Source organism: Diprion similis, chromosome 4, assembly GCF_021155765.1.
Source record: "Diprion similis isolate iyDipSimi1 chromosome 4, iyDipSimi1.1, whole genome shotgun sequence".
In the NCBI taxonomy this organism is placed as follows: Eukaryota; Metazoa; Arthropoda; class Insecta; order Hymenoptera; family Diprionidae; genus Diprion; species Diprion similis.
This window is the reverse complement of record NC_060108.1, coordinates 15,298,092-15,314,940: the sequence shown is the minus strand read 5'-3', so window position 1 is coordinate 15,314,940 and position 16,849 is coordinate 15,298,092. Positions and strand designations below refer to the sequence as shown.

The following is a 16,849-nucleotide window of genomic DNA, read 5'->3' as shown; positions in this document are numbered from 1 at the left end:
AACTTCTTCGGGTTGTAAAACGCACGCACGAACTACTCCCCTGATGCATAAACAGCGCGTTTCCGGAAAGTTTATTCCTTTGCTGTTCCTGATTTTTTTTTCTCTGCTCTCTTTGTTACCTGTTCGTATCCTTTGCCTCGTCCATCGGTTTGTCTTAATTACTAATTGTCTTTCGTCGTTAATTAGCTCTGCAGACGATTACGCGCATGTTTGACAACTTTACAACGTTACAAAAATAATATATTTTCGCAGTATGTACTTTTTATATGTTGTGACGGATTGATTTTTTCATTGTTTTTTTTCTCTTTGCACATACCAATGAAAAAGAAAAAGTCATGCAAAGGATAACTGTTTCAAAGAAACTTCAAGTGTCAAGGTTATGTAAAAACTGAATGTTTGACTAAGGAACGTCCACAAGTCCTCTTCAGAAAGTAAAAGAGCGTCAATTTTGTTTAAACTGTTACACATGCGTTTACGAAACTTCCATTGGCGTATAATGTAGATATACGAATGCACTAGGAGAGACGGTTTCGTATCGATCTTGACTCTTTGACGCGAGGGAACATTAAACGAGATTATTATTTTCACCCGTTCATCAACCGTTCCGTGTGTAGCGAAATTTGATTACTTTCAGCGAAATACCAGCTGGGAATGACAACGCGATCGTACGAATAGAAAACTGTTTTTCTTTTCTCACGAGTAAGAACTTGTAAGAACTGAGGAAAAAAGAAAAATTGTGAATCATTCTTGAAATAGGATGAAAGCGGATCTTGGCAAAACTTACTCGCGTTTCAAAGGACTCAACAGTGGAGTAAAGTGTTATTTTAATATCGAATAAAAAAATTACGTTTTCTTGAAGAACTCCGTGGTCAAGTTATATAATATATAAATATAACAACTTCGGATCGTCGCTGATATGAAAATATTTTTCTCTCTACGCTTTATCGACAATAACCGAAAAAAACTTGACTAGTGCCTCGGAGTAATTGAAGAATACTTTCTATATCCATACGAATAGAAAGAGGAAAAATAGAAATGACGAAAACTCAAACTTTCCTCAGATTCGAACAACCCAAACCACTAGAGACTCTGTAGTAGATTACATCTTCGTATCTACTAGCAGATGAATTGCTAATTTAGGTGAAACTAGTTTTCTCTCCGAACACTGCGCCTACCAGAAAGTTTTTCTTCCGTTTATTCCGACCAGTAAATTTGCCGACAGGCAACCGTGCGTGTATAGATATGCGGTGGAAATGTTAGAGATAAAATTTTCGCAGACCGCACAAACGTAGAAAGTTTCGAAACTTATGCAACTTTCAGGACTAAATATTGACGGAAGGGGTTTAATTACTTTCCGAGCTATAGAGGCTAAATTAAGGGGAGTGTTAAGAGAGGTATACGTGCAGCGGGATATCTGGGGTAAAAAAATTTGTTCGCATCGAGGGAATAACAGAGGAAGTAAATTTCACTCGTTAAGTGGCGTATAATTCGGAATTTCAACGAGCCTCGCAATAGTTTATAGAACTGCGCTCTGTAAAAGTGAAATATACCGACATTGGAATTGTTTTTTCACTCAATCAGAATTTCATCGAGATTCAGGCTTGTCGGCGTGCGAATATACTCGTGCGATTCTATCCCGGACTAAATTGCACTGAACACTTTATCCCTGGAATATCTAGATGGTGAGTAAATCTTTTTAAAAGCTCTTGTATTGCAAGGCATCGAAGAATATTTATTTACCGTAAAGTAAATACGGAAGAAATTGCTAATCAATCAGTGAAAATAAATGTAAAGAGCATTGAAAAAGTATATAAAAAAAATGAACGTGATAAATAATGCAGAGATTTTCTTATCGACGCTTTATTCGGGCTTTTAAATTGCGATTAAATTATACTTTCAGAATTTACGTTGCGGGATTACACGGTTTTCTAGGAGGTGGCGGTGACGTTCCCCAAGTCCCGAGATTTAGTAGCTGGGTCATCTGATTTAAAAGTAATTATAGTCACCTTATTTATGTGCCTGGGTTAGGTATCGTATCGGGTTTAGTGCAGAGCTCTTTCCCTCCCCGGCTTGGTTTCACGGGGATTTAGAGCTACCAATTAACAGATAAAATCTGTCGCCATTTTTCTTTTATCTCACGCGGCAGCGGCGGTGGCGGCGCGTTCTGGCAGCTAGTTTTTCTACTAGACGAGCGCCGTGAAACTTTTCCCTTATTTCAACCTGCTCTGTGGGTAATAAATCGTGAACTGCGCTTTGTTTATGCCAGCTGAGCGAGCTTTTGTGTATAAAAGAATTTTTTTATCTCCTTTGTTATTTCCTACCAGACATAAAATAAAAAAAGAATTTTTCACTGTTTCACCTAGCCTGAAGAATTGCAAACAATTATTTACTCTTCCGGTACACAATGATAGCTCCAACTACGATCATGTTCCGCAGATAAGATGAAACCGCATTTTGTGACCCCGAGCAATAAGTGGAAGCTTTATAATGCTTACCTACGTAGCAGAGGGATAGAGGAAAGAATTTTCCCACTCGCAAATATTCGCAAGCCTTTCATTTTTCGCCTTTACGTACATCCACTCTCTCCGTTCCTTCTATCCTTGTTTTCTTCTAACCTGTACACGTGGCCTCTATCAAAATATTCTCCTCGCGGACTCTGAGAGTAAAATACGAGGTCTAAAACTACATGCCCATCCACCTACCACCTTCTCGCCTTCCTGAGATACGTGCTCGAATTTGAATCTCCCTCAAAGACACGCCAGAATTTCAAGGTGAGAACCCACTCGTGCTCGACGCCTCACGATTCGCCGGCTGACGCAGGCGAGGCTTTACTACTGCTGTCTGACCCCACCGTCTGAACTACTTCGCCCGGCCGACCTGACGCGGACTCTCGCTACTGCAGGTGTGTTTTCCTCAGTCCCGATTTCGGCTCGCCGTTAATCAACCCCTTGAATTTACTAGCAAAAAACATTGCCGCATTATTTCATGTCTGCAAACACTTCGAATCTACACTTGCGTTCTGTTTTTCGATTAATTTTATACAAGTTAATATTATTGTCTCGGAACTAATAACGCTGAAGATGATTACAGTATTGAATATATTTGCGATGAATTGAAGGATAAAATTTTACATTGCATCGTACTATATAGATGAACTTTAGAATATTCCTAAATATCACTTTGCAATCGTTTACGAAAACGATGGCGGTAACCACTGTTCGGTCCACTTTTTGGATTGATTCATGTAACTGCAGTTAAAAATTAATTAATCAAGTATGAAAATAATAGAACACCCCTTTCACGTGGTCTCATTATATTCGGCTGTCAGGCAAAAAAAAAAAATTGTTTGACACGCGTTATGACTTGCCACGAAATTAACGTTAGTAACGTTGACGTAAGGAAAATTTTTACGAAAATACTATTTTCCAACTTTGGAATGACTTTGAAACAATTGAGTTTGCATAATATGAATACGTTTCGCTCTATTACGGTTTGTTTATTTTCCGACAACCCGGCAGATGAGATATATCACGGTTTCCTAAAAATGCATTGTCACAATAACGTGACATAAAAGTACGCAACTTCAACCTCATGACTTCTCATATTCAAAATATTCTAACGAAGAATTTATATCCTTTCTAATAAATAACATCTCTCGCAGCATGGCTATTTGAATGGGAAATCACGTCGCTTGTAGTCAACATCTCTGGTATTTTGGCAAAATATTCAATGGATTTGCAGCTTTCTATTCGTCATAAAGTCTATGATCTAAAAATTTCTGTTGAACTCACCGTTTACCACTGCCTGTTGGTAGGTATGTATACCTATAATCGTGTATATATATACACCCTGTACCGAGACAAATGCCGTATTGAGGAGGAAAGTCCATCCCGATAATCACCCGCTGACATCGCTTCTCGTCGAACCGGGGATCGAGATATTTTAAAGCATTAATTTTCCCTCCCAAGCATCCCGACGCTCTTATGTACCCATGAATCTACAGCGAGTGGTCCATACGAATCCTAATGATCCCCTCGCCCCAGACTCTCGTTTCGAAAGATAATGTCTCTCCTCTCTCCTGCTCGCCGACCGCATTCAACCCCTAAAATTTCCATACGAATACCAGAGAAGAACGCCTCCTCTTCCTCCGTCTCTTTCTCTTCTTTCTCAACTCCCTCCTTCTCGTTTCTCTTTGTTCCCCTGCTTCTCTCTCCATCTCTCCCCCCACCTTCTCATTTTCCTTTCAGTATAAGCGGTCGGCTCTGGATCTGCAAGCTAAACAGGGAATTCGACATGTAATGGCAAATAAGCGAGTTCCGGCTCTTTCCTGTATTTCGAAACAAACGTTTGATTTTCATATCATTCTACTTCCGTTTCCTGCATCGTTACTTCAAAGGCCCCTTTCTAAGCGGTCAAAGGACACTGCGAAAGGTGACCGCGAAGGCACGGAAATGTTAAAGCTGACCTACCCGTGACCGAAAAACCTGATGCATACAGTCCATTTTTTTACTCGATTGTTTATAAGCCGCGGGCTTTGTTTTTTCCTACTTTGCTGGTTGAGTGAAAACGCACTTCGCCTGAATTAAGACTGACAAAGGGTACGAGAATCTCAGAATTCTGAAGCTCCGGGGATTGACTTCGCCGTCTGAATCTCAAAGTGAGGAAAAATTTTTACTGTTACTTGTTTCATTAATTATAACAGCCGCGATGGTCGATTTTCGAAACGCCAGACGATGTTTTGAGCTCACAATCAGTACGCGATGTAATCACGTGCTGAGGTCCCTCGAAATTAACGAGGACGTTTGACCGTTCCACCGTGTTTAATACAACGTTGCAAAGAAATTCTGTCAGCCCGCAACATCAATTTGTGTAATTACTTTTCTTCAGGGCTTTTCGTCCCGCGGCTGCATGGCTGAATATTACACGAGAGAAAACGGCCGCGCCATGCCAGCCATCTACTCGTGATATCGAATTTAGATTTGCCTAATCGAGACCCTATACCAGGCACTCGTTCAGTCCTATTGCCAGGGGAGTCTGCGGGATGACGCAGCTCGGATTCCGAGTCGCCATAGAGATCCGGGAGAGCCTAATCGTAACTCAAAATTTACCCACCCTAATCTAATACGCCCCGCGCATGAATGATTCAGCGATGATGCCCGTATTACCGAGTAACCTATACACACCTGCATGGGCTACATCGTTACAGGTAGATGTATGTAGGTATAACCTGTATAACCCACTTCGCTTCGCTGGAGCGATTTAGAATCGAAATTGCGAACTAGCGAAATGCAGCATCGCAGTTTATGCAGGCATACCTATATAGGTAGCTGCGGTATCTCCTGCGTTTTTATATCTCCGTTGAGCATATAATTTACTACATCCGCGTATATTACGATAGTTGGATATTTTTTTATTCTGTTCAATTCCTGTTCGAATTTTAATATCTATAGATTTCGATCATTTATTCGTCGTTCACTAATTTTATTCATTATTCAATGTTACAATATAAAATTGACAACCATACGTGACTTGGTGAAATATAACACTAATTATGGGATATCAATTTTTTGTGGCGAAGAAATTTTTCATCGATTATTCATTCGCGTCACTGAATTTATTTTATCATGAAGGGTGGAATTTCGACGTGAGATGTTTTACAATAAAACTCATAATCTGATCGTCTTCACTCGGCCGAATCAAGTCATTATGATCAACTTTATTTATTCATTTTGACAACAGGGAACTTCTTACCACTATCAGCCGCATCGACAATTACATTATATGTATATGTATAATATATAAGGACTCGAATTGTGTTTTTATCCTTTTTATACTATAATTTTTTTTATCGTAAATGGCATGATTTATAAACTATCAAAATACAGATTCTTATAAGAAATTTCACGCTTTATAAAAAAAAGTACCGAATTAAAATTTTCCCAACTCTAACCGATTAGGGAGATATTCGCCTATGACTCAATATTTATGGGCAAATATCTTTTGATCGTTTAGAGTTAGGGTAATCTTACCTCGGTACTTTTTTTCTGAAGCGTTAAATTTCCTATTAGAACCTGTATTTAGATAGTTTATAAATCAAGCCGTTTACGAGAAATTTGTTTTTTTTATTTTCGGATTCTTTTTTACGTGTTATTTAAGTATAAAATAGAAAAAATATAACAGGTTCCTCTAAATATCAAGACTAAGAGGTCCTATATGCCTGAGATATTCTATTTGAGATACTCTACTGAAATTTTGATGCGCATTTGAAACAGAATAAAAAACAAAATTAGTTTTTTTTTACACACCGTAACATATATATATATACGTAGCATGTAGCAGAAAGATGAAAAGACACTTCGAATCCTGCGCCAAATTTATTCCACTGAACATTGTAACGGAGGTTGAAGTTCGTTTTAACGTTATTCGCGTAAAGAGCCGAGAGTTGAAGTGGTCATTCCGGGATTTAAATCTCGTGGACTCGAGAGCCGTAGGAAAGCGGAGGTTATTCCACATTATTATTCCACAGGCTCAGCTTTGCGCGAGTCGACGTGGCGTTGCAGCTCTATGTATGTATGTATGTATGTATGTATGTATGCATGCGTGTATATGTATATATATAGTATTTGTATAAGAAGGCTGTTCGACTGCGGGTTAAAACGAAAAGAATAACGTTTCGCTCCACCTGCGTAAGATATGACCGCGTTAAATCCTCGCAGCTCAGTGTAACAATGAAAAGCGAGACAAATGTGCTCGAAAGATAATTAAAACATCTCGGTACTCTCCCCGGGAACCTGGAGAAAGTTCCCTCGGTTCGCCTCTCTTCATGACCGCGACAACCGGATCTTATTACTCTCCTCTGCAGGCTCCTGGACCCCCTACTCATTCGGGAAAAACTCTCCGAGGTTAATTCGAGCCGGCAACAACGGAGAGGACTGATTAAAAAGACGATTTTTTTCACCCCTCAGGAGAGAATCTCTCTTCGTAGTTTTCGTCTTCGCATGCAACAACAGCTCGGCCGGTAAAATCATCACCCAGTCGCTCGAAATCAGAAATTTTCTCGCCTGGTGGCTTTTCGAATGGGAAATCCGAACAGCAGCGGGACGGTGCAGCAGGTCCAACGGTCGATGGGTAGGTACATGCGGGATATTTTGCACACCTGTGCGCCGCAGAGTTTGATCGCGAACGTTTCGCCGGGATGTAGAGCCTCGGCGCAACGAGAGAATTTACTCTTGCTGACCAAAATGCAATTACCAGACGGTCGATGCACGGATATTTTAGCTCCGGGTACGTTAATACACGTGCGGGTACATTTGTTACGAGACTACGCTGAGCCGGTCCCCGATAATTATTATTTATTAAACGTTACGGTGCCGGTGCTAAAGCATTTACTTATTATTCAATGAAATTAGTTCCTATCTTTATATCTAAATTATCATTGTACTCGTATACAGATTCTCGTTAGAATTTAAACATCGATTTTATCACATTCACCCCGCCCATTTATAGACCTGTATATTATGTGGGTGCGGGTTATTTCACGGTATTAATTACTAGACACCTACACCAGACACTCGTTAATTACACAGTCGCGGAATGAATGCGAGAAATGCACGCCCATAAATTTTGCCCATTTTCAAGAACTTGGCCGACGGGATTAACGCCACACGGGCTGCTTTGAATAAGTTCATCTTTATTAATCGTGCCGCGTTATAGTCTCGCTTTTCTTCGTCCAGTACAGGTTAACCGAGCCATCTAGAATTTCTTCATCTTCTCTTGTCTCCTCCGAAGTGTAGCCCTGCAAATCGGCGGAAGAACTTAAAAATAAACAAATTTCAAAACTTGTATCAGTCGTTCGTTTCAAATCACGTCAACGGTTTCGCGTCAGGTTATTTTTTAGTTCCCGTCTATGAGGGGCTTGAGCGATGGTCAGAGTTTTGGTTGCGGGGTAGGTAATAAAATGAGAGTAGAGGTGCAGGTGTCGCAAAGGAAATATCGTTCCGAATTGTCAAAAATCGGGAGAGTGAGTGAGTGAATCGCCTCGCAAATCTACATGCAAATTAGACTCGACGCTGTACACGATTTCGAAGTGTCGTAAATCAAAATGGCAATTTGAAAAATGTGCGAGGCCTCTTTGGGCCCGCCTGCAGGCGAGCCGAGGGCGCCGGCGGCTCTCCCTTCAGCCCCACTGCGTATCGCGACAGTCGTTTTAATATTTTTCACCCTTTGATAATGTAGCCTTCCCGTGAAATATAGTTCAAGAATTTCGAGGTTGGCAGAAATACTACAAATTCCCCCATCCGTGCAGTGTTCCGTAGTCTCTTTTCATAGTCGAGGAAACTCGTTATAAGATCCAACAGTTACATATTTTTCTTTTCTTCTTTTCTTTCGCTCTCGTCGTAAGAATTATAGGACAGCAACGATGTTACCCAATTTTCAAATTTCCCTAAGGGAATAGATGAATTTTATATTCTCGTTGTTCGGTTCAGTTTCCGTAAGATTTTTACATGTTCAAGAAAAAGGCTTGTTAAAAGAAAATAAGATTATCAAAACGCACCAATCGTCGGTAAATTTATCACCTGATTTTTGCCGCTAATTTCGGCAGGTGAGGCTCCTGTAATTAGCGGCATAACCGAGCTCCCACAGGATTGGAAAATCGGAGCCCTGAGGGGGGATGACGATTTTGAAATGCTGGGTCGCGGCGTTTAATTTCAGAGATAATTTGTGTTTAATGGTGGAGATATAACCCGGGTGTATGGGAATGTATTATACCGGAGGGAGGGTGTCCTGTCTGGTTGATGAAAGTTGGCAGTTCCATCCTGCAGAAGCAGTAGAAGCAGCAGCAGCAGCACCAACCAAAAGTTCGCCCGAGATGGAACTGGCGTTGGATTTAGTTGGAAGGCTGTCGCGGCAGCTCCTTTAAGCGACTGCTACGTAATATTAATATGTCCTTGGCGACGTGCGACCAGGACAATGGAGGAGATTGCGTTGAATGCGGTAATCAGAGGGCAGACTGCGCCTTGAGGGAATTTACTCGGCTCTCCGGTGCTGCAGAGTCCGGTTCCTGACCGACGACGCTTCCTCCGGTAGCCATCTCGATCCCGATTCCCAACGCCTCCGCCACGCCGTTGCGTCCCGGGTACACTTTATCCCACTTAGAGCCCCGTTACACCTCTGCACCTGTCCGCACACACCTGCATCAACAGCCAGCAAACACCTCGGTATTCCCATCGCTCCTGGCCGAATATCCCTGCTGCTGAGAGAAGGCGGAAATATATATACGAATTTGAAAAATTTCACGAGGAACTGACTCACCTGTCTACCCAGGTCGGGTCCTCCGACGTCGCAGGCGACGTCGAGTACCGTGCAAGGTGATGCAGCAGGGACGGTAACGAGTCGGGAGTTCCCCAGGGAGCAGTTGACGCCCCTGGGGAAGCGGCGCGCTAGGCTTTATTGCAGCAATAAGAGTTATCGCGCAGTGATAACTACCCCCATAACTTTACGTACCATGAATACATTTGTTCACCCTTCAACCCGTCGCGGTTTCACTGCAGCCGCTATCTCCGTATCAGCAACGTACGTCTCGCCAGCCCTTAGCGATTATGCTGCCGCAGGGTGACTACTCACGTTTCCAGATTGTGTCGAATTGACGGGACTCTACTTCGAGTAGTTCTTCACGAGACCGTTAAGTCGGCTGGCAAAATAAAGGATCAACCTTCGGTATCGTTTCGTATAACTGTATCGAAGAGTATCCGAGTATTTATATATTTTACTGATATTTCCTGAGAAGGGTCCAAATTTTTTTATCACAAAGAATAACAACTTTCGATACGAGATCTGAGGAACCCGGGAACGAATTTATTAAGCTTCCGCTAATCCGATGTACCGAAATTTGCCAAATCCTTGTATGAGTCTTGAATGTTGTTGATTTTATTCCAAGCTATATCGGTGATCCGACCCCCTTGAGTTTTCAAAAGTATTTGTGTCTCTCAAAGGAAAACGCGTTACATCTTTTAGATTCTTTCTGTTAATGCACTAGGATTAACCATTTTTCATACTGTTTATTTTCGTTCGAAATCTCCAATTCGTCCGCGTCGCTCACACTGAACAACATCGTCATTTCGCTTTAGAATTAAGTCTCTGCGACTGACGAACGATTTTACCTCATTCTTGCCATTCCCTTAAAAGCATCTATCATTCTTCAAGGATCCTAGTCTACGTTGTTCCGTTCAGACCACTCCTGTCTACTCCATTTACTCAAAACTCCTTGACTTTTATAAGCCTGCCCTGATTCCAGTCGAGGGGAAAATCCCCGCGTTGAAAGATGATGGTTTTTCGCCTATAAAAACACAGAATTCAGTCAGTTTCAACGACTCGTAAATTCCCGTAAAAAGCATCACCGAATCCACTTCTTCAGCTCCCGTATAATATTTAAAGGCCGTTTCTTTTTTGCTTTTTGTCTTAAAAATAAACAATTTCGCCGAGTTATTTGGCGCGGAAGGCTGACCCGATGTTGGGAAGTTATAGCACCTGTCGGTCGTTCGATTTTAGGACATGGCAATGGATAATCGGACCTCGGGCAGCGGTAGCCTCTCCCATTCCCGCCTCCTGTGTCCTCTGCAGGGCAGCTGGTATACGTATACATATTCGTTTAACGCGTCGTAACGTCACTCACATGTTAATCGCCGTTTAATCCTCTACAAATTTGCGCCAGACAACGACGCTTCTAATACCACAAACACGTATAAATCTAGTTCTAGCACCACGGTGTACCGTCTGCTCCACTAATGATACGAAAAATAAACTATTTGCCGATGAATATGGACGTACAAAATATTCCGGGGAAAATAATCACCCCTGATGCAAAATTCAACGAGCACACTGATCATCGTCATTAATTTTGAATTATCGTCATCTCGAGCGATAAACGAACAATAAATCATACGCCTGGACTCTGGATAATGAAACGCGAGTATTAATATTTCGTTCCTTGTTTTTTCTGTTTCAGGTGAGTCGAGATACTTTGTGCGATTTTTCTTTCAAATGACGTGACGTGTGTGGCGGAAACTGCGCGGTGAGTGTAACACGTGGTATATGTTTTAAAAAAAGATTAGAGACAAATTGGGGAAAAGAATTCCGTTCCGCGAAAGAGGTAATAAAAAATAGTATAAGTATTTGTCATCCGCGTTCAGTTTAGTCGATATCAAGTCGTCTTTGCACCGCGTCCCACTGTAAATCCTATTCTCGTATCTATTGATAAAACTTTAGGCAGGCTTGCGAGCTGCGACGCAAGCTTACGGCCTTGGGGGTGGCCTGCGTGTTTTGGAGCAAACCTGAAACATCGGTAGCGAAAATGGCCTAAGAAGCTGAGACCTAAGACGCTGGTGAAAACATCAGAATTGGAGATCAGGTATCTCTCCGTTAAACACGGTCCTCTTCGTCGACCCGGAGGGTTTTCCTCTTTTGAATCCCGCAGGAGATAATTAAGCTCGTGTATCAGCAAACCGCCTTTGAACAAATCTAAAGAAAGGAAAAATTCGCTCGCGCTCTCTTTCATTCCCGTCCATTCGAATTCCCGGATTTTTGTGCTGCGGACACCGGCCGAAAGCGATTAATTAATTAACTCTACGATCGAAAGCTCGCATTCACACAAGATTCAATATTCTTTTTTTTGTTTTTATTTGGAAATGTCGTATGGTGTTGACGTAATTCTAAGCATTAATATGTCAACGTTATTTCGAATTCATACAACGACAGTTTTGTTGAAAAATTCTTCGGTGTTCTTACAAAGTTTCAGATTCATTGAATAATTTTTTTTTTTTTTTTTTTTTTTTGTTTTCTCGTTTTTTAATCAAAAAAAGCTTACCTCCGTCATCAACGAAGATAAATTCACGCTGAATACAATTATATTCAGAATTCGTACACGAGTTTGAGTGAATCAAATCGAATCATTTTCGACACGATATACTTTTCGTCGTCCCCAGAGCTCGGGATACAAGCGAGTGAAGCTTCTTTTGTCGACAAATAAAATAATCCTCAATCTTTTTTTATTTGGGACATAAATTCTCCAAAATAGATCGATTGTGAATAGCACCATGTTCCGTTCGACGGCGACGGAAATTCACAAGAAAACCAAGTTCCACCTACGCGTCAGCAAGAATTGTAACCTGATTGAAAGTAAACTACCGTAAATGCATAACGGGCTAGCGTTTGAAACATTACATGTATAGCTGAGATTTAAGACCCGAGTAAACTTATTCCTTTCGTTAATTCGACTTTCCGTTTTTCTAAATTCTCTTCTCCTCTTCCAACTTCGATCTTTCTATAGTATAAATTTAACCATCGGAAGCCAGCCTTATACCTACTCCTCAAGACAACATTCTGCCGTTAGACGTATTTCGGTATTCACACGCACGTGGGTGCGAAGGCTGTATTGGTGGGTATAACACGTGAGAGCGCAGGGCTGAGGCCAGAGACGAGGACCAGGACGAGGGGTTGGGGTTCGGGGGTGCGGCAGGGAGGGTGGAGATTCACGAATGTAAGAGAGAGGAGAAATAGGGGTAGGCGAGGCGGCGGAGAGGCCCGGCCCGCGAAGGAAAGAGGAGCGGAGAGGAGAGGAGGAGAGAGAAGGGTAGTGGCGAGGAGGGGAGGGGAAGGGAGAGGCGAGGAGAGGAGAGGAGAGGAGAGGAGTGGAGTGGAGTGGAGTGGAGATGGGTGGGAAAGAGGGAGAGAGAAGGACCGCGAACGGGGGTGACTAGAGGGAGAGAGGGAGAGAGGGAGAGTGGTTGGTGCATTATTGATCCCAGTGTGTGCGGACTGGGCAAAAAGAGGAGCCTTCGGCTGGGAGAGAGCGCGATGCTGGTGGAGCGAGCGGCCCGCGGTGAAGTCCGACCGCCGCTCCGTGAGCCCAGACAGATAGGCATTAGAAACGCGTGTCCCGGAACCGTGCCGATGAACGGAGAGACCTCGATCGACGGAAGCGTCCCCGAACCTCGTTCTCTGGCGTAGGAAAATTGTGAAAACCCGAAAGCGATGAACCGAGACAAGTCTAAAATCACTCTGTCTATACGTGATGCGTAGCCGCCTGTTATGGGGGTTGGTTGGTTGGTATATGGGGCTAACCGAGTTTCTCTTAATTTTACCTTTTGTTCGTACGCCCGTGTTCCCTGGATTCGTTTATCGTCACCATTCAACCCCTATTCATCGAACGATTGTTTGTATGCCAGTCTCATGCGTAAATCCGACACAGGTGGATATGGATAACAGGTGTGCAGGGGGGGGGGGGAGGGGGAGGGGGAGAAAACTGAAGGATAAATTAATGAACAAACCCTCGGGAGATGGGAGAGAGGAATCATCGTTGAACGGGTGTAATGACGACGAGAACGAAAGGAGCCTTTGCTCGGATTTCAATTTAATAAGCTCGATGTGAAAACTACGATTGAATTACAAATAAATAAGACTTGAATGCGCGAGGTGAGCTTTCGGATAGCTTGAGACGAAGCTGGATTCTTTTCAACAATATTCAGAGGATCGCTCGCGTTATTGTTGAGAAAAGGAGACTCATGGCTCTGCACACGTTAAGGTGCAGACAGCATTCTGTTCAGCTGTTGTAGCCTAGCGCGCAAGAATATAGTTGGAGGATTGAAATTCCCAGACAGACATAGATAATATTCGTGAATGCTCCGCTAATTAAATTCATTAAATAATTAGCGCGTTAACAATAGAGATTTACAATCCACTGCGTTGCCGAGCTCACTCGACCGTTCCATTCAGAGAAAGCCCGAACCGCCATCTTCCCTGCCTCCGTCTTCCTTAATTCCACCCTCAAACCTGCTTTACTCGTTACGAACGAATATGCTTGCGATACGATTCGTCTAATACCAATGCCGACCGTTTTCTAATCAGCTTCGCCCTGTCCTTCGTTATTTCCGCCCTGATACTTTCATCCGGAGAAAGAAATTGAGAATATGGAAATTTTTTATGAATTCGTTCCGCAAAATCGCGGGATGACTGATGATAGAGGAGGAACCCTTCGGATGAGAATGCGAATTTCTTACCGTATGCAAATCATCGACTGAACGCATCTAGAACCTCCCGTTCTCGGCCTGTGCGCCCGCGGAACTTTCGTTCGTTGTATTTCAACGTATAGGTTCTGCTGGGTGTTTTATTTTCTCAGGCTGGCAGATCACGTACGTCACTTGTCGGGAAGAATTGCATTGGAATTTCAAATTGCGGGGCGAGATTATCGAGTGAGTTGGAAAAATTTGCAAACTTTTCAATACTGGCATGAAGCATGCACAACCGACTAACGACCGCGGGGCGGAAGGGGGGTGGGGGTCTTTTGTTTTCTCCTCCTCTCCTTCCGCAGTCTCACCAGAAAGTTTCACCCTTGCATTTTAATCAGACTGTCTACATTATTTTTATCGCAATTGAATTTTCAACAGAACAAAGCAATAAATGCAAATTTTAGTTTGTAAAGTTCGATATGTATAATTTTATTTTTTTGGGGGGGCGGGAGGGGGGGGGGGAGATATAACTTACATATATGTATACTTCGTAGGCATAAAATCGAGCTAAACAAATGGATATGGTTGTAAAAAAAGTCTCCTCAACTTCCCTCGTTGAATCTCCGTTGATTTTTTTTTTTCTTCCCACACGCACACACTTCAGCCGACGTGGTTGCCGCAGCTCTCTGGAACTAAAATGGAAACAAATAAAAGTATACATATACATATATACATGTGGTATATTCGTACACGTACAGATATATACAAAGTACGAAAACATCGGGCGGCCGCGTTTTGCACCCCAGTATCTTTCCCTCTGCCGGTAAATACATATATGTATATATGTATATCTATATGCATATGCAAACACATAGACAATCTCGCGTATATACGCAGATAGTTGTTACAACCAGGTGGATATAAATATCCGCTAGAAGGAGGTAAGTGCAACTACCTAGCGATAAATTGCGGGGGTTAAATTCGCACGTCGAACAACCGTGCGCTTAGCATTCCCGGTTGTTCTTCGCCCTGCATGCACGGAGGGAGGGAAGTAAGTTCGCACGGAGAAACAAACGAAAATTTTGAGGTCAAAAAGGAAGTGCAAATAAAATAAAAGAAAAGAAGCAACAACAACAAAAAACGGAATAAAAAGAGAGGGGATGAAGCAGAAACTGTAAAGTAAAAAATGGTATAAAAACGTGAAACTAAACGTAGGCTGCAAGCAGGTGCCACGGTACATTAAACAGAAGAGTACAGATAGCTGGGAGTGAAAACAACATTACCCTAAATTGGGGTAATTAGGGGTGGCAGTATGCCGAGCCGGGGTGGCCGCCGTGGCGTTCGGGAAGGTGGAACACGGCCCTGGAACAACGCGGGGCGAGTAGGCACCTATTTATTTTTATTTACTTTATTAGAGTCGTTGGCCGACCGCGTCCCTAATACCACCCCTGCACTGCTAAAATAATTCAAACCATTAGCGAGCCGAAGCGACATCTCCTCTTCGCTGTCCGTTTCGTTTACGCCGTTTATTTAGCAATTTTTTTTCTCCTTTCCCCGCCATTTCTTTCTTTTTTTTAAATGTTTATTTCTGGTTTTTATTTTTTGTTTTAATCACTCGCGCTCCCCCCTTCCACTGTAATTGACACCCGGCAGCTCAACCCTGTTAAACCGGTACGGCACCCCTGGGTATTGAAAAAACGCACTTTCTTTCAGATTGGATTTATACGGCCCAGCTGAAAGCCGAACCCTACAGCAAATTTGCTGTTTAATATCCATGACCTAAACCGAGTGCACTTAACACACTTTATTTGCAGTTTTCATTTCAAACATTTTACCAAATTCCACACTGTGCTTAATGTATAGTACAGTTGTACAAAAGTAAGTGAAATTCACTGTATGGTTCATACTTTGAAAGCCAGCAATGCTATCTTTTCGAACATGTGTTCTATGTGTCACAAATACATAATAATTGGTCTATACGCATCAACGTAAGGTTGAATTATCTGTTTCGTCATTTGGCTTCGTGGCTTAAATTTGCCACAAGTTTACCGCGGTGACTGACATGATTTCGGGTGTTTTATACTAAATCTGGCTTATGAAAATCATTCAGTGAACTGATTAGTAGAAATTTTAATATCTGTGTTTGCCCGACAGTTGACATGATTTTTTAAATGTTTTTTTTTTCTCCAAGATGGTAGTATTTTTTATTTTAATCACGTATGAGAAATGATCTTAGAAAAAACTATGACTATTTCGTTATAAATTTGAGCTGGTAAATTACTCAGAGATATGCGTTTTTAATATTTGCAACAAAATTAGTATACAGTTTTTAAATTCGGTATTCTCTATGGTTCTGTTCTAGAAATAAATGGGCATCACAGTAGTTGGTATAAAAAACACTTCCCGTTACGGAAAAAATGTTCTTCCTTCCGAGTTACAGTGGTAATCAGCCTCTCTTGAAACTGCATGAAAGAAAAATTGTCACCGTAAATTGTAGAAGGAATCTTGAATGAATCGTCGTCGATTTAAAGAAGAGATACTCCAGGGTCGCTGCATCTCAGAGGGAGATGTAACCTAGTTGAATTCACGACTCGTATTTGATTTCACGAGGTATTTTTACCATCGCGAATAGACACAACTGCTATATGTGTACCATACATAATACCAGGTTGCGAAAAAGCTTGTTTCGGCACCGTCAGAGAAACTCAGCGAAGCCGTCAAACTTTTTCCCCCCTTGGATATAGAAAACTTTTTCCACCCCGGCACGTTTTCATCGTCTGGAATCTCGCGATGCATGACATGCGTTTTCGCGTCTTCGAAAAAAAAAGGAGAAACAAAAAATTTTG

The 16,849-nt window shown here is 42.1% G+C and overlaps 1 protein-coding gene across 3 annotated transcripts in view; it reads left to right on the top strand.

Annotated features, from left to right (window-relative positions):
- Nucleotides 1–16,849, top strand: part of LOC124406022 (E3 ubiquitin-protein ligase MIB1) — a 240,064-nt gene that overhangs the window by 129,394 nt on the left and 93,821 nt on the right. The gene's annotated exons all lie outside the window — the stretch shown is intronic.